The sequence below is a fragment of the Augochlora pura genome, chromosome 6 (genome assembly GCF_028453695.1).
Source record: "Augochlora pura isolate Apur16 chromosome 6, APUR_v2.2.1, whole genome shotgun sequence".
NCBI lineage: Eukaryota > Metazoa > Arthropoda > Insecta > Hymenoptera > Halictidae > Augochlora > Augochlora pura.
The window spans coordinates 22,598,647-22,621,848 of record NC_135777.1 but is presented as its reverse complement, the minus strand read 5'-3'; the positions used below and the strand labels follow the sequence as shown (position 1 = coordinate 22,621,848).

Here is a 23,202-nt window from a genome sequence, read left to right as displayed (position 1 = left end):
CGTGATTTCCTTGGTACCGAAAAACACGGTGCAACGTCGGTCGCGCATGCAATTCACTTAAAAATAAGCATCGACTGATTTATTTGCTTTTATTGCTACTCGCGAACGTTCTTATTCCCTGAAATTACGATAGCGAGGCCACGATGTCGCATAATACCTGGAAAGATCATCAGAAGAACAATTATCTTTGATCGAACGAGGTGAAATAATTGAAGGAAGATAGCAATAACATAGAATGAATATTATGTTCAATATTAAATACGAGAGGCATAATTAAAGAATAAGGAGAACGACAATATTTTATTTTTAGTGGTATCGTGATTATTATGACAATACCACAGCAATATAATGTAATTAATGTAATATTTTTTCAAGCTTAACAATTAACTTGCTTTAACAATTAATATAGCTTTAATAATTAATACAATATTGTTTCAAGCTTCAAGAGTCACGTATAATATCACTGTATTTTTATTTATCAGTTGCTCTGTTCTTTTAGAATGCGACGAGATCAATTCAAATTATAACCTATTAATAGTAGAATAAATATTAATTTTATGATAAGAAATATTCTAAAAATTATTCTCATCGTTATGCATAGAATATCCTCACCCTTTCCTATTTAATACTTTTACTCTCCCCATTTTAATATTCTTGCACCATTACCCTCCATCTTCGCAGTACATTACGCGCCTTGTTCGCAACTAGAATTACCGCGAAACGATTGCACCGTGGCGTCGGAACCCGGGCAAACCAGTAAAACTGTGCGAAACGTCGATGGACTCGCCACCGGGAAAACGGGTAGTCTATAAAATAAAGCGCGTGCCTGTTAACCGATTCGAACGCGGCGCGGGAAACCGTGCCGGCCAATGGGGCTGCGGGGCGACGTCGGCCCCCTCGCGGCCGTCTTCCGCCATTTCCATCAATTGTTCACAGGCTTCTGTGGCGTACGGACGTGCGCGAGTGTTCGGTGTGTGTTTCAATCGTCTTACGGAGTCGGGTTTTCGCTAACGAACGCCCCACCGTACCTTCCATATTCAATGTGTATGGCGATTCAGGTGAGTGTCGAAACCAGCAAGGTGTGTTATTTCACGCGGCGTCTCTCCTCGGCCGAGGCCAAAACCCGATCCGCGCTTACCGTTCCGCTCGCGAGTGCATCGCATCGGTCGGCCGCCGAAAAAGCCCGTTCCGGCGGTCGGCTCGTCGTATTTCACCGTCGTGTGTACGGGCGCGTGTCCCTCTCCTGGCTGCTCTGTATATATATATATACATATATTTGCGTGCGTGCGTGTGTACGCCGCACGTACGTGTTGCCAGTCCCGGCGCCGCGGCGGTGTGCGTTTTTCGGTTGCGTGTGTGTATAAACCAGCGCTCGCGCTCACACGCCTCTCCTCCTAGCAGGCACGGCCGAGCCCTCCTCGTCGTCCTCGCCACGGTTTTACACGCATCGAAATACGTGTGTTGCGCGCGGACGACGAACTCTGGCGTCCCGTCGGTGCGCCCGTCGTCGTCGTCGTCGCAAAGCCCGCCGCAGACCGCCGACGCCGACGCCGCCAACCTCTCCTCTCTTGCCCTTCAGCTCTCTTTGGAAATAATCCCTCCGACGCCTCCTATATACACACAGAACCGCCGCCGTCCTTCTTGCTCCTCTCGATTCCCAGTGCGACCGCCTCCTACGGACACGAACTTTCACATTCGCGGTGGCTGGAACGCGATCACCGTTCATTTAACTCCGAGATCTGTTGTTAACATACTAGCCCGGACTGCCATGTCACCTGTGCGTCGCCGACGGCCGCGCGAGCTAGCCATGAATATTTATAGGAAAACCGAGGCGAATTCGTTCGCACGACGCGTCTGTACAGGTTACGCCGTCGGAGGATCGACGCGATGATTTAGAAGACAGAGCGGAATTACAAAGGAGTTGGGGGTGATCTCTTTGTCTCTCTCTTTCTCGCTTAGCTCCAATGTCCTAGTTCATGTTTTCGCCTTTGACACGCTAGATCCACCAAACAGTGCCATGGCGTGCATTGCTTCGTCAAAGTTACAGAATTCAATTTATTTAGATTTTTACTGTATCAATTCCCGCGGTAATTTAATTGGTTCGATCGCGAAAGTGTGTTTATAATTATCGTAATTGTAGAATGAGGAAAGAGGCTCAGAGGAGCAGGTCTAGTGGTAATTGGTCAGTGAAGAACAGGTGAACAGTGTGCACGGGAGCGACGTTCTTTGGCCGGGAACGTCGGCTTCGGTCCTTGCTCGGAAAAGGACCCGTCGGTGGCCCGTTCTCCCGGCACCCTTGTCATCCGACGCTCGAGCGTGCTTCCGTTCGGCGTTCTCTATAGCGTTTTACGGAGTCAATGTGTTCGTTCCCGGTCGTGCACACGTTTGTTTTACGGGGGCGGGCGCAACAAGGACGCCGCGCTTTGTGCGTGCACGGACCAAGCGAGTTCATTCTTGAACGGCGGTCCCTTTGTGACAGCTAGGTGTCACGGTCTGTCTCTGGGTTTCCCCCGACCGGCCGCGATTTCATTTCGGTTCCCTCGTTAAACCCTTGTGCTATAACAACGAGTCAAGCTTGCGATTAAGAGTACATGCGAGACCTTCTAAATATTATTAATTTCTTCTAAGTCGAAATATAATTTAATTTTTCTGTAAGCAGAGGTTAGAAACGAGAGTAAAGGCAATGGAGGAAATTGGAGCTGTCTGGTATTATTAGGAAAATTATTGAGGGCTGATGAGTGCTAATTAGAATCATTTCCGTACTTTAATGAGTTAGACTACTATAAAGTCATATTTTCGAACAGTTTAAAGTCGATGTGCCACGCGTAAGGGTTGCTAAATTCCATCTTCTGCAATTTCCATCTTATTTCAGATTATTCTAACTTCTATTCCCTATTTTTACATTAACCAATATCGCATTAGAAATTTATAGAAAATTTACTTTCCCATGAAGTTAATATTTTAAAGTCGCTGCACCACGTGTGCGGCAAGGGTCGGCTAGGTTCACCGTCGCGTGACAGTGTCCCACGATGCACCAGTACTCCATATCCGTCGTTGATTTGCAATGCTAAAGATGGGAAATGCTCGGACGTGTCCCGAAAACCGGTGGACACACACCCGACTGTTCTCGGTTTCATAGCCATCCCCGTTTCGGACACACTTTCAATGTCGATCGTACCTTACGTGTATCGAATAATAAAAAAAATCCGATGCCGTTTAAACGGCGGCTCTCTCTAACAATAAGTCGCAGTTCGGTGCATGCGGCTCGGTCATCCGTGACCGACGCGGCTGGTATTTCATCGTCGGCCACATCTGACAGCCGCGATTTGAACTCTAATTTCGCTGTCGGTCACCTGTGACTGCTGCTACGTGAATTGTTTCGCTCACAGCGGCGGTCTGTTCTCAGCCGGTCACCCGTGACCGATGGTATCTTGCAGTATCAGTATAAACTGGCAGAAATTAATTGCACTGTGGTTGACAATTTTTCAGGGTTGTACATCGAGCTTGGTTATTAATTAATTTTTTTAGAGAATTTATTCAACCCTTGGGGGGTGAATGTCGACACATAGATGACGTTAGAGTCATCTATACGCTATTATTTCAGGATATGTAGCCTAAATAATTTAATTCTCTGAAAGAAATTTTTTTCGGTATTTTCAAAATGCTCGTCCGCAAAGGTTGATAGTTTCACCAAAATATATAATTTCTATACCAAAATGTATTACTTATATCAAATTGTTTGAACCAAAATTGATTTAAATTTGGATATTTATACCAGAATAGATTTTACTATAGATATTTATACCAAAATTGATTTCACTTTAGATATTAATACCAAAATTGATTTTACTCTGAATATTTATACCAAAATTAATTTTACCTTGGCTATGTACACCAAAATTTACATAAAACATATTATTTACATCCAAAATTGATCAAAGTGAGCTATTAACATCAGCTCCGCCCATAAAGCGTTAATTAAAAATAAAAACTAAGTAAAGAACGCTTCTTAGGTATCACTAAGTGATCCAAGGAGGATCGACGATAGCGTCAGCGATCTCTTTATCATTATAAAGATATATATAACGTTGTAAACAGATTGAAGAGTCAGTGAAGCACGTGGAGAAGTGCACGCCAGAGTTGGCCCCACGCGTGTTTCTGTTTTGCCTTCGCGTGCGGTCATCTCGTGGATCTCACGGCGATGATCGATGGCGGCGAGCACACCCATGATATCCCCATGGTGGGATCGAATCGTGTCTGGCTGCTTCAGGACCTGTTTTCGACTCGAACCCTACGAGGCGGCTGACGCACGCAAACGATATACAGTCGCGAGGGCTTTGGAAGGGAGACGGAAACACGCCAGGTGATTCGATAGTCGCAGACACCGGTGCCCCAATCGTTCAAACCAGCAAAGCAGCAATCTCACTTTCTAGCAACTTGCAACTGCGTTGATAACGCTTCCCCGTACGCACCTGTGGACAGATACGCGTTCATCCGCCGCCGGTATTTGCAGTTTAGCGAGCGCGACGCCAACGTGTCGAAATAATTCGTATAACAGTAGTTAAATGATTTTTATTTAAATGGAAAACAGTAATGAAAATTGATTGGAATTTATTGCTTCACTCTTTGGAGCTAGGTGGGCTAAAAATTGTTTTAATTAGCCTTTTGTTTAGCTTTTTATACAGGGTGAACAATATATTTTAACTCTACGATTGAGTATTTTATTTAAAATTTTTTTTATTTAGTTTCATGACTGTTTTATGCACCGAATGTGTTGCTCCTTTTCTTAAAATTGATTACGAGCAAATATATTGTTTTATAATTAAAGGAAAAATATATTAATTGATGTCTTCTATTAATGTCAAAGTAATATTTTATGCTAGACTTTTTCTTCCATATTTTGTATTAAATAATATCATGTGCAACTTGAGGTATTAACTTTTTAGGTTACTTGTTGATTTCTTCGAACCTAACCCGTCCCACCGCTGTGGGAGAAGCGTGGCGTTTCCACCGCATTTATTAGCGCGGCTGCAAGGCATGAGAGCCGATCGGGAGCACGCGCGGCTCGTAACATTTTTTTCCGAGTTTCGTTTTCAACGTTTCGCCGCGCCGCGAACGCGACGAGGTCCGCGAAGCTGACTCCGCCGGAAACGTGACTCGAGGTGTAAACTTTCCGTGATATTCAGTGCCTTGACTTTGTAGCGTCTCCTCTTCCTACTTTCTTCGCGCACGAGCATGGGCCAGTTACTGTGCCCTCTTAGCAGGGAACGCGATACACGGCTTCGGCGACTCGAATGACGTTTCTGAAGGACTTAGTGGTCGATAGAAATTTTCAATGTTCAATGTTTTTGAAAAATTCACTTTTTTGAAAGAATTAATTGGGATTGAATTGAAATAAATGTTACAAGCCGTCGCGTTAGAGAAAAATATAATGCGAGGAAGATTCTGCAGTTCGAATATCGCGAAACATTGTGCAACTTACTATGCACATGGAGCTATGCACACCGGCCCGCCCACCAGTCGGATATTGAATATCTTTTAGCGGAGAACGAATTTCAATGAAAATAATGAATCACCGTTAGCATATATCCACTACGAAAGGTCGTAGGTCTCCTCTTCTATACAAGGTGTTCCAAGTATACAGAGTGTCACAAAAGTGCTTCGCAAATAGAAAACAAAACATTCCTGAGTTAATTTGAAATAACTTTTTCCTTTGCAATAATTTTCTTGGATGCGTCGTTAACGAGTTATTAACGAAAAACAGTGGCCAATGAGAAGCGAGGCGACTGTGCCAATAAGCATACGAAGCCAAGTCGTACAGCCTCCAGGCGCCAGTAGAGCTCGCCTCTCATTGGCCACCGTTTTTCGTTAATAACTCGTTAACCACGCGTCGAAGAAAATTGTTGTAAAGGAAAAAATTGCTTCAAATGGCTTAAAGAACCCGTCATTGATCAATTGCAAGCTACTTTACATCACCCTGTAGAACGTCGCGGCATATAGAAGACACGTGCTATGCTCTCGATCGAGCACCTAACACGGGAAAAGGGAGTCGAAGCAACATGTTGCAATACAAATACAATTTCGCTGAACTCGCGACGATAACGGCGCGGCAATGAATCATGTTACGTGTTCGATGTTTCCAAGAATGACGCACGTGAACGAGATTGGTCATCGCGATAATTTCGTAGCGGTTTGTACAGCTATAGCGGGGCGTCAATTTTTATGCGATAATCGGCTGAACGAGGCGTCCCTTTCGCAAGCTGAGCCTATAGGCCGCCGTCCCACTGTCCTACATTTTACTTCGGATTCGGCGCCGATCAAATAAAAAGAGTCTCTCTCTCTTTCTTTTTCGATAGACTGCGTGAGAACAATAGTAACTCTCAGAATTGGAGTTTCCTCATTGAGCTTCTCTCATCGTTGATAGCGGCGCGAAGAGAACAATAATCTGTCAAAGACGACAATTATCTATGGTATTGCGAGATTTGGGAAATAAGATAAAATCTTCTGTCATTTAAATAAAAAGAAATACAAAATGTGAAAATATAAAAATATGACGCGATAAGCTAGACATCTTAAAGGGGTGAGAAGTAGTTTTATTAGGTAAAATATTCTGCTCTAACAAAGCTCAACTTTAAATATTTCTAATTATTATATTATTTATTAAATTTCTATTCTGAGGTCTATAAACTGTAACAAACAGAGAAAAATCGTCCTCTTCAATGATCTTTCGAAGCACCACTTCAATGAAAACGAAATTCACTGGGACAACGTACCCCCTTGCCTGCTAATTGGCGGTGCAATGAATATTCCCATCGACGCCTCGTGCCTAATCTGCTGGCTGAAAAAGTGCCTTCGTGTTTTATCATCTGCGAACGATCTTCCAACGCGATTAGATTGCGTGACAATGGATAGAAAGGTGCACTGACTTTTTCTCCACCGGATATGGTTATCTTGAAAATTCCATAAAATCTAATATTAAAATTTTGCAATTAGTCTAGTTTAGTTTAGTTTACATTGGAACAATATTATAACATATTAAATGCATACAACATTATCTCAACCCTCCACAATTTTTGCTACAGTGTACGCTCGACGAAAAAAAATTTATATACTAATTCCCAGTAAAAATCTCTTATGTCAGCCATTTTTAAATAGAAACATGACGTCGTTTGGTCTAGACTCGGCTTCTTACGGCGCTCGTCCGTGCGAATATTCCATGAATTTTTGATAGGAACGAGTTATGCAGATCGAGAGCAAGTTTTCCCAGACACCCGTTGCGTACAAATTGATTGAGAGCTAGCTGCCCGCGACCCACCGTCTAATTTGTATCCACCGATCGAACGTTATTCTCGTTTCTCAGTATTACCATCCCTGGCGGAAGGCTTTTCTCGGAAAAAAAGCCGGCGGTGACGTCACGCACACCCACGGATCCGTGCGTAAAAAGAGCGACAAGAAACTGGGAGGGGCGAGCGTGCGTCTCGCCGCTGCATTTCCCCTTTTATTGGCTGGTCCATCAGAGTCGCACATCCGCAAAAAGTGTCTCTCTCTCTCTCTCTCTCGAACACTTTTAGCCGTGTATCGCGGCCCTCTCGCATTTACAGCTACCCCCTTTTTTTTTCACCCTCACTCACTCTCGCTAACTCTCTTCGTGCATTCACTTAGCTTTACTCAATTTTTTCTTAATCAGTGGCCTCGGGATTTTACGCAGTTGCCTGGCGGTAAACTAATTGGAGCAGAGTACTTTTCGATATCACGGTCTGCGTGCACTGTAATTAATACGCGTATAATATATTAGCGTATTTAATAACCATTTGCGGTCGAGTGGCGACTCTGGGGCTAAAAATTGTCGTGCCATGTTATGAAATAATTTTTAGCTAATTCACTTATTTTTAAAGAATTGGTAAGAGCTGTTAATTGTTGCACGGGTCACAGAATTCAATTTCTTGATTTATAAAATGCTATAGGTTGTGTAAAGTGAAAATATATTTTGGGTTTTTGTTAAAATAGGGTAAAAAGGGTAAAAATGTTTAAATTGTGCAGAGTGACCTATCGGATTTTTTAACAATTTTTTAGAATTTTTAAAACGGTTAGAAATTTTATTATTGACTTATTTTAAAATATTTTTCCAGAATTTTTAGAACAAGAATTATTTAATAAGACTGTTGGTATACGTCACAAGAATAAAAGTGCACTATGTTACATAAAATATAAAAATTCTAAATCAGAAAAATTATTTTAAATTTTCAGATAAAGTAGCTTCGAGCGCAAAGGGAACTCTAAAATCTCGCTAGAACAAATTCTCCGTGTAGATTGAAATGCACTATTCAGTTTAAATCCGGCATCGAAAGAGCGAATTGACAGACGCGCGGCGAAGTCTTCCTCCGTAAACCGTAAGAGTTTTCTAGAAAGATTTTTCCGTCGATCTTGTATCAGGCTTGGCATTGGTCTTGACGTCATCGGCGTCGATAAACGCGATTCGCATTTATTGCGAAGCGTCGCGCGTCGTTCCCGCCTCGTGGAACAGTTGCAAAACCAATTGCCCCGCGCGCCGTTAAGACGCGGTTAATTGCGGCGCGCGGCGGATGGAATATCATCGCGTTCGACGCAAGCAAAAATAATTCTCTAGGTCCGGTATTGTGTGTCTCCCGCGGCCGCTCTCGTTCCCCGTTTACAACAAAATGGCGTAATTAATACCGCGATGCAAATAGCTTGTCGCATGCCCGTCAGATTTATCCGAGAGTTTTAACGCGGCGATACTTTAATCTGTTCTTTAATGAATGCATTAATATATTGTTTAATGCTTTAACGAATGCTTTAATTTATTGTTTCATACTTCAATGAATGCTTGGATCTATTGTTTAATTCTTCAATGAATGCTTTGATCGATGCTTTAGTGATTTCTTTAATCAATTTTTTAACGAATTCTTTCGGCAACTCTTTAGTAAATTCTTTACTGAATTATTTGCTGAATTTTTTAATGACTTCTCTAATGAATTTTGTAATGAAATTTGTTCCATATTTTTTATAGAGATATTACTGAAATTATTCATTATATTAAGAGTGAAAAATAATACGGACACGGTCGCGTCAAGATATTAATATTTTTATAGCAGCATCCCGCCGCTGTATGACGCTGCAACGTTAACAAATATCACGGTTTATGCGGAGCAAGTGCACTGATTAATTGCCAGTCGCCAATGACCCCCTGGCGCAACAGGCAATTCGATTGCCTCTCCGCGATGACTCCCCCCTCCCAGCCGCCGATCCGCCAACAATACAAATCAACTTTCGACACTGAATAAATAATCTCTGTCCTATCGATTTATCGCGGAACTGTGAACGCTGAATTTCCCTGTAAACGCGTCGGCTCATTCATATTTAACCCGTTGCAATCGAAACCATTTCAACTGCAAATCTAAAGTAATTTCTATGGTTTATAGTGTCTGTATTTTATGCGACAAAGTGCGTTTTATGCAAACAAAATTAATTCTTGTAATTCATACCGACGCTCTGATTTTTAATAATTTTTTAAAATATAAACTTTGTTAGCAATTATTTTAGAACGTGATTGAAGAATTTTAGTGGTATCATTGGAGTTAAAAGGGTTAATTTTCGCTATGAAATAGTTTGAGAACGAAATGGTACAAGTCGACGTTATTAATTATTGCACCGCGAGTTTCGTGCATTTATGGAAAAATTGCGTATATGCTATTTGAGACAATAAGAAAACTGTATTGATCAATACATCAAGGAATTATTGTCGATCCAGGAGAATTATGCGAACAAAGAAACAGCAGACAAAAAGAGACACGTAAACAAGACATTGCATAAGGGCCATTGTATAGAGTCATTACGTAAGGATTATTGTATCAAAGTCATTGCGTAATAAGCCACTGAATTCAACTACAATACTACAAAATAAAAAGTACCCAGTGTCATATAAAAAATTCGAAGTATCTCTAACTTCTCCTCAAGTACTAGTCTTCTACTCCTCAAAGTACTAGTTAACTTTTGCTCCGAACATTTTTTAATCAGATAATCGTAAGCGCCTGAAAAATCGTTGCGATTGCTAAAGTCGACAGCCTGTACAGGAACGCGTCGAACGGATTTAAAGGTCGCAGAAGGTTAATTAAGAACGAAGGGCCAAGGGTACAGCGATCGTCTCGGGTCGATTAGTATCGCCGGCCACCGGATCCGTTTACCCTTGGACTCGTCTTTCTCGAAGTTCGGAGAATTTATCTGGATCCCGTGCTCGGGTGACACGGGAGGAGTGAGAGGACCACGCGGTTTTTTCTGAATAGAAGTCTCGTTATCACCGGCGGCGGCGGCGTCTCGCTTTACAAGACCACGTGCGCATCCAGTTTACGCGGGACGTCGGATTACACCTTCGGTCGTATTTCACCTACGCGACGTTTATTAAATTTAGTGCGCGTGGCCCCGGTCCCCCGATTCCTTCGAATCGCTGGACCCCTTTCCCCTCGCTGCAACCACCTTATCGCGGCCTGTATGGTTACCCTAAGGTAGCCACCCGAGTCCTCTGTTCAGCATAGTTCTCTGTTCTAGTTCTTTATCTGAGTCTGCAACAAAAATTTAAATAACGCCTTTATAATTACGAGCCGAAGAAAGAGCTGTTCGCTAAAAATTCAAGGCCGCTTGATGGATCACATGACAAACGCTTCCGTTTTACGCGACTGTAACTCCGTTCCGTTTTTTTTTTTAAACGCTTAGTCAACCGATCGGGGAGATCTCCCCGTCGCGAGTCGCGTCGCTTGCGGTCTCCTCGTTTTGTTTATCTTTTTTTTTTGTTGTCGCCGGTCAGTCTTGACCTCGTGTTTCTCGCAATTCGTCGAATACTTTTTACTCCCGTGTAAAACACAGTTTCAATTAACTCGGTCAGCACATACCGAGAACGTAAATATAGTTTTGCTTCATTTATTTTTCTCAATCTTTCGGTTCTGTTCTTTTCCGCTCTTCTCGTTCATTCCTTTTTCTTACTGTTTACGCTGTACTCTTCTTTTTTATTAATTGTACCTGTCCAATGAAGAATTTAAAGGAGATATATTAGTATTCTTTCTCATTAATTGTACATATCTAAGAAAGAATTTAAAATAAATATATTAGCAAATAAAACAATATTACAGGCATTATTTAGACTAAAAATTGTTCAAGTAACAATTCGGATGAATTGTTGGCGGATAAATTACTGTCAGATAAATTATTCTTGGATAAATTACTGTTAGATAAATTATTCTTGGATAAATTACTGTCAGATAAATTATTCTTGGATAAATTGCTGTCAGATAAATTATTCTCTTATAAATTATCGTCGAATAAAATTATTAATCCACCACTAATCGAATAAAACCCGTCTCTCGACAACAAATAAAATCTTTTATCTCCAATTTATTATTCGACATTTTTACACCTTTCCCACCTCTGCGATAATAGCACGGGTGGCCAGAAAAGGTGCATCGACCACCTTACTCGAATCTCTTTACAAAAATAAAGAAAGAAACGCGTTGAATTGGAAGGGGTTGGCGAGGCGAAGAGGGAGAGCCTCCGCGAGCCGCAAAATAAAACGGAACGCTGGCGCGATCGATCGGCGTTCGCTCGATTGTTTCGCGAGTGTTTTCTAAACGTTCCCTTTATTCCTCATCTCCGGCCATTGTTCTTTGTTGCCGCTACACGGCCGCTCGTTAACAACGCGGCGCTGTGGCCGCGCGGCAGCGCGCCTCTCTGCTGCTTCGCACGCGTTGCAATTCGCGCGGCCGTTGCGCTCGTCGTCCCTCGTTTGCAATCCACTTCCGGCCGCGGACGGTCTTCCTCTTCGCGTGTTGCATTATCCTCCGTGACCACGCGAACACACCCGTTCGCTCGCCACCGGGGAGAAGCTCGACGGATGGCGTGTACGCAGCCGACGTTAGTGTCAATTAAATGGATAAATAGTCGCGGGGACTGCGAATACGATCCGAGGGTGTGCAACCTCTGTGAAAATCGCGCGACTTGGCAACGCGCGACACGGTTTATTTCAGAGAACGGGATGCAATTGTGTCGACTGGAATTTTTTTTATTTAGATGGTAGGTTGTCGACGATTTTTACCGACAATTTTTCGGACCGTGAACGAGTTAGAATTTATCTCGATTTGGGGCTAGTATTTTTCTTTAGATTTATTTTAACAAGAATTAGTTTAGTTTTTTAAGGATTAATAGAGAGAAATTATTTCGTTTCCTTCCTCAGGAAATTTTTTAGGATATCTCTTTATAATAAATTGTTTCAGTCGAGACGTTATTTTGTTTCATTATTATTTCCGAGGCTGTGATTTTTTAATTCTTTTGCCATAGTCAGAGTAAGACTACCATAAAGATAAGCAAAAATAAAGACGAACGAGTTCTCTCCTTGTTCTCCGTTCTCTGGCAAAAGTCTGATCAGGTATGATAATTAATAAAACATCTGCACGCGTCTGATGAAGACGCTGCGCGGCCTTGGGCGACGATATTCACGGGACGGCGCGCGCGCGCTAGCAGGTGAATAAAGAATCCCGCAGAAAAGGAGGGACTGACCATTGAGGAACTTCGAAGAGCAACAGGCTTCCTGGCCCTGTTCGGCGCAGAGACTCGCGTTAATTCAAAAGAAGCGGGGGGGGGGGGGGGGGCGGGGGAATTCGAGGGAGGGGGGGGGGGGGGGGGGGAAGAGGCGTGAAAGCGAGAGTGGCCGTGGCGGTCTATTTTCGAGAGGGTTCTTTGTTTCTTCTCCTCCCTCGAACGGGGCGCGCAGGTGTACATTGTCCCCGCGATCGCGTTTCAGAAAAGAAACGCGCACTCGAACGCGTTCCTCTTCCAGTTGACCTGGAAGTCTCTCAACCCATCGCGAGATCACACGTCACGATCTTCCTTGCCTCTGATCGCTAGACCGATTATTATGCATCTTTATGCATGCGCGAGAAAATTCAGCAGGTATATAAGATAGTTTTGAGGCTGGGATACCGGGGATCGGGTCCATTTAGACCCAGAGTTTTGGCGTTCTTCTTTCAGTATCTGGCTTCGTTGTTATTATTATTATTTTATTAGAATCTTCTGGTTTAATTATTATTATTATTTTATTAATTTGTTCTAGTTTCATTATTTCATTTGTTTCTTCTAGTTTCATTATTATTACTATTATTACACGTCTACTGAACAATGAGTAAAAAATTCTCTTTTTAAAAATTTTACAATAATTAAAAAATTCAGGTATTTTAATTTTTAATTTTGTGCCTTTTTTTTCCTGCGATCGCTATATAGAATCTCTCTACTCTTACATTATTATATATATGATATTATATTTCTTTTATAACAAAGGATTTTTCTACCAGCACACGTGAATAAATTATTATCATTATTACGTCAATCTTTGATAAAGTACAGCTCGCGAGGATGTCGATTTCCACGAGGGACCAAATTTCCGCGATTATTCCACATTGCGAGAATATTCGCAAAGGGTGCGGGAGAAAGGTCAGAGGGTGCACAGGGAGAGGGTGTGTGCACCGGGTGCGCGCGTGCGGCGCCTCGAAAGGACTATTCGCGGAAAGTTCAAACCGTACGAACGCTTATTCCCTGGTAGCCACCGATAAAACCTTTGCCGGTGTGTTTTGAATACGATACAATGTTACATAAATTGATTCCGCGAGCGCGTGGGTGGCGGAGAGGGAGAGGCGCGCGAGAGTCGATGCTGGCGGCGGGGATCGGTTTACCGGCGCGCTCCGGTTGCGTCTCGACGAGCAAGTTGCGCGAACCGGTCTTGTTCGACACACCGGGGTCGCGACATCCCCCGGTGCATAGAATGGCAAAGGGTTTCGCGCTCGGCGAACAGCGGCCACCCGGTGCCGTGAACTTTAACGACTCGCCCTTCTCGTCCTTTCTGCAATTAACTTACCAGGCGTTGCCAGTCGAATGTCCTTTGTGCAATCAAGGCACCGTGCTTTTATATTTCGTTTTTATTATTTTATACAGTTGTTTAACAAAGTCGAGCCCTTTGGGTGCACGCTCGACGGAAAAATTAATGCGTCGCTAATTGTCGGACGTGAAGTCGATCTTTGAGCAGACGTAACTCTGTTAAAAGCTGTCGTAAAATTATGACTCCTTTTTTAAATTAAACCTTGGAATTTCTAGTTTAGGATAATGTACTCTGATTGGCTCTTTTAATTTTTTTTATTTTTTGTATGATGGATTATAATTTGGTCAATAGTTCAATTAATTTATTCCTGACCGAAATAGTTGTCGATCTTTGAACAGCTGTAACTCAGTTAAAAATTATCATAAAATAATAACTTTTACCAGAAATTAAAGCTAGAAATTTCTACGTTACGACAACGTATTCCAATCTTTAATATCACGCTAACCATTTCTCGCAAAGAAAAGAAGAAGGAGCAGTTCGTCGAACTGTAATTCAAGCGGAGAAGTTGAATCTACGGGTGGCTTGTCGTAGAACCGTCTAGCCGAGATAGTAACCTAAGTCCTATACGCGGTAATAGTATAAAAGGCAGAGCTTCGGGGCATGATCTCGGCAAGAACCATATATCGGGGGTAATCGACCGCTTCTCGAAAGACGAAGCCCCGATAGATAGATAGCCATTTAAAATTTATTCCTGCGAAGGGTTAAAGTACTTTTTACTTTCTTATATTATATATTGTCACGTTATTATATTAGATATTAATTAATATATATTTTATATTAGCTGATATATCATCCCATTATTATATCTTCATTTTTATCATTTTTATTATTATATATCATAAAATGTGTTTTATTGGCTAGAATACCTTCAATCGCAAAGTCTTAATTAATTTCGTTATTTCCACTTCTCCCAATTTTATTAAAACGTTCTATAGGTCACTTTAAATTAGTATTCTAGCAGCGAGTACACAAAATATTACCAATAGAAACGAGGAGAATGTCTATTTTACCGAACAGAAATAATGGAGGCGATCTTTGGTATTCAGAGATCGGCGCGCGCGTCGCGACGCCCTCCAATTTATTCGCGACTTTGACGCAACTGGTCGTGTCGCCAAATCGGCGGACTCGTTTGACGCAAATTCGCAGGGCAAGCCGAAAGAGAGAAAGAAAGAGAGAGAGAGAGAGAGAGAGACAGAGATAGAGAACTTATTTCGAGGGAACGGCGGATCGATTGGTACGGCCTCGATACGCGCGTGGGTGTTGTGCCCGTGTGTCGCGGGCCCACGATAAACAGCACTCTCGATAGCGTTCGCGAGTACAATTCGCCTACTCGGATCTGGTTTACCGTTTCCTGTTATGTAAATTCCATTCCGTTGCATTACATAACGGTGAACGGTCGGATACAGGAAGCGGGTACAACACCGGCTGAACGCGCTACGAGAAGATAATGCGAGAGAACCGTACCTCTCGATACTCGTTACCCGCGATCGAATGTCACGCGACGGTATGGGCCTTGGCTCCTGCGAGGCTTGGACAGCAGCATGGGGGGATCTCTCCGGTTTAAGTCGTAGCTAACCCTTTACATTAGAAGCCATTTTTATTTCAAATTTAACCCTTTGCACTCGAAGCCATTTTTATTCCAAATTCAACCCTTTGCACTCAAAGTCATCTTAACCGCGAAATAATCTTTCTGACTCATAGTATTTCCATTCTACGTAACAGAAGTGCACTTTCATGTATACGAAATTGAATTGACAGGTTTCACTGTTTAACAATTTTTTTAATCTGAACTTTGCTGGCATAAAAATAATTTTGGGACGACTTTTATCAAAGGGTTAAAACACTGTGATCTACGTTAAAAACCAAACGTAAATCGTCCAATAAAATGTTATATTATAGTATATTATCATGGGTCAAGAAACATCTTGAAAAATGCAATCAAGAACCCCTGAATAAATGCTATAATTAAAAATTATTACTCGTCCCATAAAATGTTATATTATAGTATATTACCATGGATAAAAAAACAACTTGATAAATGCAATCAGGGACTCGTGGCTTTCAAGTTGGACAGGATTATGAAGGGTTAAAGTATCCATCACGCGGCTGGATGAAAAGAAGTCGAGGGTCTAGACAAACCTCCCTAATAAGAAGGGCTCGTTCCTAATGACGAGGCCACTTCTCGGCGAAGGGGTTGATCGCCCGGACTTATTTCGAGTGTCCCGCGAGACGCCCTCGAATCGATAAGCAGGATTATTCGAGTTCGAGCCACCCCCGCGTCTCGCATTCTTTCATTCAAGCGCACTACACAGTCGAGCGAAACTGTTCAAATCGAGCTTATATCGAGGGAAGTTCAAAGCATACTTTAAACTATTATATATTCTATATTTAATATATTTTTATATTTGATTATATTTTATATTTATATTTTGATTATATTCTATATTTTGAGTTTACTTCGTTTATGTTTAATTTTTAATGATATAGTATTTAGTTATACAGTTTATAATTTTCTGTTATTTATTAGCCTGTTTTATCGTAAATTATTATACATTATTTACACGGCATGTGATATTATATTCAGTCATACTTAAATTCATTTTATTATTCATCGCAATTTTTTAAATACAACGCTATCAATATATCGGTACTATTATACCAATAATGCTAAAACCATGGCGAACCAAAGCAACATGGGGGATGAAGCGCCACCCCTACGCGCGCTCTGTTCCAAACACCGTGGAGCGACGGTGTTATGGTAACGAGACGCGCGCGCGTTGCTCGATCCGCTTCGATTCGGCTCGATTCGACCCGGGACAAGGTCTCGCGCCCGGCTGGAACTACTTCGGCCAGCGAAATTAAGGTCGACGACCAGCCGACGTCGTCGTCGTCTCGCGAACCCTGACGACTCCTTCGATCCAGACGCGGCGTCGCGTCGCGACGGCTTTAGGCTGCCGAGAAAAAAAAAAGAAGAGAGTTTCGTCCGTGGGCGATCTCCTCGCCCACTCGCTTTTCTATAGTTGTCCTTCTTACGCGCCTCTCCCCCGCCAACCCCCCCTCTTCGATCTTCGCTTTTCTCGTTTTAACCCTCGCTAGACTGTCGGGACAAAAGGGTCGGCTTTGACAAAAAAAACTGCTGCGAGGTCAGGCTACAGTAATGATTGTTGTTGCTTGTTGGACGTTCGAGAGGAAAGGGGAGGATTTTTATGGGGTTGGTAGAATATTGTGATCGCCGTTGCGCGAGGCGAGGGGTGTCTTTTTGGGGGTTAGATTGTTCCACTTTTGAGTGCTGATTTTGGGCATTGTTAAATATTGTTGTATCGTGTAAGAAAAAAATGGTAAAATTGTTAGACATGTTTTTTTACTTAAATATTGTTAAAAGGGTAATTGTTGCGTAAATGACAGGACTTAATTCTGTGTACAGAAAGTGGAATAAGTTATATAAGATAGAATATTGTATAGAGCAGGAGAAATTATTTTGGATTTCGAATTAAAATTGCTTCGAGTGTATTGCATCGAATTTTAGTAAAATTCCACGCATTTTAACCATGATTATACGCCGGCGACGTGACGTAGTTTCCGTGTAAAATTGCCGGGTCAGCAAAGCGTTAGTTCTACCCTAAATACCGTATCAGCAGAGCCAGTTTAAATTGTTAGCACGCGCGTGCAAACCTGTCGAAAATCGGAACAATATTTGAGGAGCAAACTGACCAGGTTTCGCGCAGCACATTCAGTGTCTTGTTCTACTTGCGCAATGAAATATGTCGTGTTCAGGCTTCCAGCGGATGAAAAATTTCGTGACGCGGGTTCGAAACACGTTCGCAACGTAGATAAACCAGCGACGACGAACAAACGACGGCGAGTCGCGTGGAACGTCACGAGCGGTTTTAATTGACGCATATGGACATGTTGAATTCTCGTGGAAAACGTGCTGAAGCGTTTCCGCGGACATCTGTTGCGCGTCGCGGCCGCATCGACGCGTCGCGAAAATTATCGTTTCCACGATAATTATCTTCAATTGTGGCATCGCGTTTCGACGATACCTTGCGCGACTTTGTTCTTTTTATCGCAATCGACTGACGGACGGAAAACGTAAGCAACTAAGACTAGTGCTACGTGGCGGACTGGTTATTAATATTTATTTATTATGGCAGGCGTTTTAGAGCAGAATATCATATTTAATAAAATGATAGAATAAATAATTGTGTTTCGTCTCAGGGAAATTTTTTGGACTTCAAAACCTAGGAGACTATTTTCTCTAGCGCTTTATAAATTATTGTAGATTATTGCTGTTTTAATATAGAGTGCAGAATTTAATGAAATAGAATTAATAGGATGAGTGAAAAAATCCTGAATGTATTTAACCTGCGAAATTTCTTCCTTAAACAGGTAGACGAAAATTATAATAAACCTGGAAGACTACTTTCTCTAAGGCTTTATAAATTATTATAAACTGTTTTAATTGAATTAACGAATAGAATCGTACAATAAAAAATTTAATAAAACCAGTGAGATAATTTAATTTAAAAAAATTTATTAAATGAAAGAAATTGTGTTGAATTCAACGCGATTTTTTCTTCATCCTCGCGCGTTGCATTTCGTCGCGGTAACATAAGCGAGCAGATTCCTCCCGCCGAGATAATATTTGCGTATGCAAGAGCGAGTGCAAGTGGCTGTATATATATATTTTTTTACATTCTCGAGTGCACGGCCGTCTGTGACGCATCGAACGGGAAGCTCAACAGGTTGAATCTGGATAATAAATTCGCGCGTACGCGCGTCACCGGTATCGCGCGCTCTCTCTCTCCCCCCTCTTTCTCTCTCTTCCTCTCTCGTCACCCGTTCGCAGAAAATCCGTCAGATTTATATTTCCGACGAAAAAATTCACACGCGTCCGGTATCCTGTTTAAACGAATTTCCATGTTTACCTTGACAAAATTGTAACCCGCTGAAAACCTTCGCACCGTAATATCCGTGTAAATAAATTAGCCGAACGAATTCGTCGACGAGCTGTGCCCGTCGCGATTTCGATAACGGGCCGAGTTTGTTATTCGGATTTTTGTGTTTACGCGGCTGGCATAACCTTGGACTTTTTGACATGATAATTATTGACTTTTTGGCAAAATTAAAATTATGAGACTGAAAAATCAAAAAAGCAAGGGCCTAAAAAATTAAAAAATTACGAGACTAAACAGCTAAAAAATCGTGAGATTAAAAAAGGAAGAAATCTCCGAATCAAATATGGCCGCGAGATCGCCACCGAAGCGGACAATTCCGGGGGACCGAATTGTCTGTTCCACGTCATAATGACACGTCGAACAATTCATAAATTAGGCATCGAGACACGGCGGCGGCGGAGCGGGGCGGAAGAGGGGACACACACACACGGGCTATTAAACCCACAAGCGAAGCCAGTTAAAAATAAGAAACCCGTTCAACAGGTTTCGAAATCGGACGCGTTGAATTTCACGAAGCTCGCGCGCTGCTCCGAGGAAACGGTTGTCCCTCCGTGCAGCGTTATCGATTCGTTCGATAGAAACGACCGTTGCCTGTTAATTAACAGATTACCCTGATTAGTAGCATCCCCCCCCCCTCTCCATTTGTTTGTCTATCTATCCACCCATTCATCTATTTATCTGTCTATCTATCCATCCATCCATTTATCTATCAATCTATCCATCCATCTATTTATCTAGCAATCTATCCATCCATCCAACCATCTATTTATCTATCCACCCATCCAATCATCTATTTATCTATCGATCTATCCACCCATCCAACCATCTATTTATCTATCAATCTATCCATCCATCCAACCATCTATTTATTTATCTATTTATCTATCAATCTATCCAACCATCTATTTATCTATCAATCTATCCATCCAACCATCTATTTATCTATCAATCTATCCATCCATCCAACCATCTATTTATCTATCAATCTATCCATCCAACCATCTATTTATCTATCAATCTATCCATCCATCCAACCATCTATTTATCTATCAATCTATCCATCCAACCATCTATTTATTTATCTATCTAACCAACCATCTATCTATCTATTTATCTATCTACCTATCTATTAATTTATCTATGCATCTATCTCTCTAGTCCACGCCGTCACCGAGGATGCTGCGACCTCGCGCTCGTCGCCCGCCGTCCGACGGGCGCGCAACGTAACGTTGTCTACACGTGTATCGATCAAGTCAATTATAAACGACGGCCTTTCGCGTGCGCGTTATTTCCGTGTAATTGCGACGGGACGCCGCTTAATCTTATTGAACGGCCGTGATTATCGGATAAATTTACGCCCGGCACCGAGACACGACCCCGCGTTGTCTTCGCTGCGACTCGCGGTCGCAATCGTCGAGATTATCCTCGTCGGATCACGAAGTTCTTGTCGTCGACTCGACGCTTCGCTTTGTAACTCGCGATGACGATTTTCTGCATAATTTAACGATTAAATCCGGTGGCTGTTCGTTTCTGCTGAATCGAAAGACAATTTGGATTTTTCGAAATCCAAAGGGTCGAAGCATGACAGTTGATTCAATAAATTTAATAACATTGAAACAGCTTGTTAACGCATGAAAAATATCGTCCGACGTTCTAAGTTAACTTTTTCTAAAATTTCTCGAATATTAACTAATCTTCGCTTATTCGTAGCTTTTTAGAGCCGCGACGCTTACTGTTTCATACTAACATTGAATTTTCTGCTTTCAGGTAAGCAACCCTCCGAGCCGACGGATACCGAACGCACGGTTCCGAGTGAAACATTTACAACTTCCGTCCGTGTACACGGTAATTTTCGCTATCTCTTCTGCGCGATCGAACTGCCTCTCCGCCGCCGAGAGAACACAGATACACGCTTGTTGTGCAGATGAAGCTGTTCCGCTCATTAAACTTGGATTATCTTTTCCCGTGAACGCGCGCTCGGTGGTATAGACTCTTGCAAGTTTAATGTCCGCGGCGAATCGGCCGAAGAAAAGTTGAGACTTTTCAATGGACGCGCCGGGGCACGGGCCCATCGATTTTTAGAAAATTGTTGCTCGTGCTTCCACGAATATTTCACGCTTACTTCAATCGTCTCTGTCGAAGGGGTGGAAACTCGAGGAATCCCCTTTCTTTACTTTTACTCTTGAAACCAATTGGATAGAAGTCTTGGTAATAATTTAGTCGCAGATTTATTTAAAAGGTATATCAATTAAAAGGTAGATTTATTTAAAAGGTATATCACTTAAAAGGTAGATTTATTTAAAAGGTATATCATTTAAAAGGTAGATTTATTTAAAAGGTATAGCGGCGGCTGCGACGCCGCAACAATGTCGCCCAATCGGCGAACAGCGGACAACGCGGTGGACGCATTCGGTCGAAAGTTTCGCGTACATGATTGTTCGTTGTGCTCGCCCCGGTTCGATCGTATCGAGGCCGGTTTCACGTGTACGCGAAGCTCATCGACCGACCGGAGCACAACCCCCTGTCGCCCCGGTTCAATGAAAAAGATATTCGACGGCGTAGACGGGTGGACGACCGTCGGGTGTCACTGACCTTGCTTAACGATCGCCACTGTCTGCGAAGTCCCCGTCAAGTTCGACCCCCCCCCCGGACCGGGGGGGGGGGGGGGGGTCGAGAGAGCACGTTAATACCGTTACCCGTTGAATTTGGGGAGGGTTAACTCGATTCCGGGGCGTATAATGCGCGTCGGGAAACCGGCCGCTCGGAAATCTCTGCGAGCATGTGGCTCCTCTCGCCGATGTAATGGCGGCGGTGATCGCGGCCCCCCCCCTCCCCTCGGGCACTACGGATGATCAATAGACCCCTCTCGGAACGCGGCTCACAAAATTTCGTACTCGTCGAACCGACGTTCATCCCCTTTAATCGCGATTTAATCACTCCGGCGAGATTCGCTGTTTCATCGGCGCGCGTTTCGCCACGGAGAAAGCCCCCCCGTGTACCGAACGTAGGTTAGGTCGTACGATATTTATCTTTAGGCAAAATGATAACTGATAACGGAGTTTAGATAAAAATATATTGATCCTTTTAGTAACGATTTAATTATCAAATTCTTCTTATTTTCTCGGAATCTTTTAGTTATCCATTTTTGTTCGAGATGCATCAAATCCGTGGTCTAATTTATTAATAAAATATTTATTTTAATATCATGTTGGTTATTCTAGTCTCGGATTTTTATTGGACGTTGCTCCTTGCGTCAGAGAATTTCTTGAGACACTCCGTTCCTTTGAGTTTCCCTTAGAAATAAATATCAAGCGATAGATATTTATACGATATATTAAAATATATTCACTTTATATGTTTAGTTTAATAGATACGAATTGGCTTTATTTTGTTACATTATAATATAATAAAGTAACCAATTATTCTAGTATATTACGTATATACCAGAATAAATTATTTTCTGCAATTCTATATATTACACACTATTCCAAAATTGATATTAAAAATAGGAAAATTATAGATATACGTTCAACAGTAAAATTACCAGAGAATTATTCCAAAATTAATTTTAAAAAGAGGAAAAATACAGTTGTATATTCAAGACTAAAATTACCTCAGAATTATCCCAAAATTAATATTAAAAATAGGAAAAATACAGATATATATTCAAGAGTAAAATTACCTAAGAATTTACATTAGACATTTAAATTCATGGGGACGACCATAGGTTAGCAGTCGCCGTCTCGCCGAGTTTTCAATCGAGGGGTGACCGAGCGCAGAGAGAAAGAGAGAGAGAGAGAGAGAGAGGTTCCGACTCGATCCCACGGGGGACCGGTCATTCGGTTTCCAGATCACGTCGCGGCTGGGAAACTTTTAATTTCCGCGCGATTTATCTCCCTTTGTCCTCCGCGGGGTTTCCTCCTGGCCGCGGCTAGTCCACGGCCGTTTTATTCCGGGACGTCGCGGCACCCACCCCCTCCCTTGGGAGTTATTCCTGCTCTTCTTTCGCAACGTTCTTAGCCATTATCGGCCGCGATCCTTGATTCGAGGTTGCCCCTTATCATCGCTCGCCGAATAACCCACTGTCCTAGTTACCGTATCGATTTTACGGAGACCACCTGAGACACACACACACACACACACGCCGCCGTTCCCGGCGCGACTTCTTTGCCTCTCTAGTGTCGCCCCGACGCTCGCAACTTATGGGGACCCTGGCTCCGTTGAATGGAGGCGCCCCGTCCGCTTCCGAAGATCGTTGTTCCGCGATTCTTTTACACTTCCGGCTTCGGACGACGCTGTTATCTTTTATGC

At 42.5% G+C, this 23,202-nt stretch overlaps 1 protein-coding gene across 1 annotated transcript in view; it reads left to right on the top strand.

Moving 5' to 3' along the window:
- Positions 1-907: 907 nt before the first annotated feature.
- Positions 908-23,202, top strand: part of LOC144470758 (PRL-1 phosphatase-like) — a 61,992-nt gene continuing 39,697 nt past the window's right edge. Inside the window, exon 1 of the mRNA XM_078182262.1 lies at positions 908-1,058. The gene's annotated coding sequence lies outside the window, so the exon portion shown is untranslated. The remainder of the gene's footprint in view (positions 1,059-23,202) is intronic.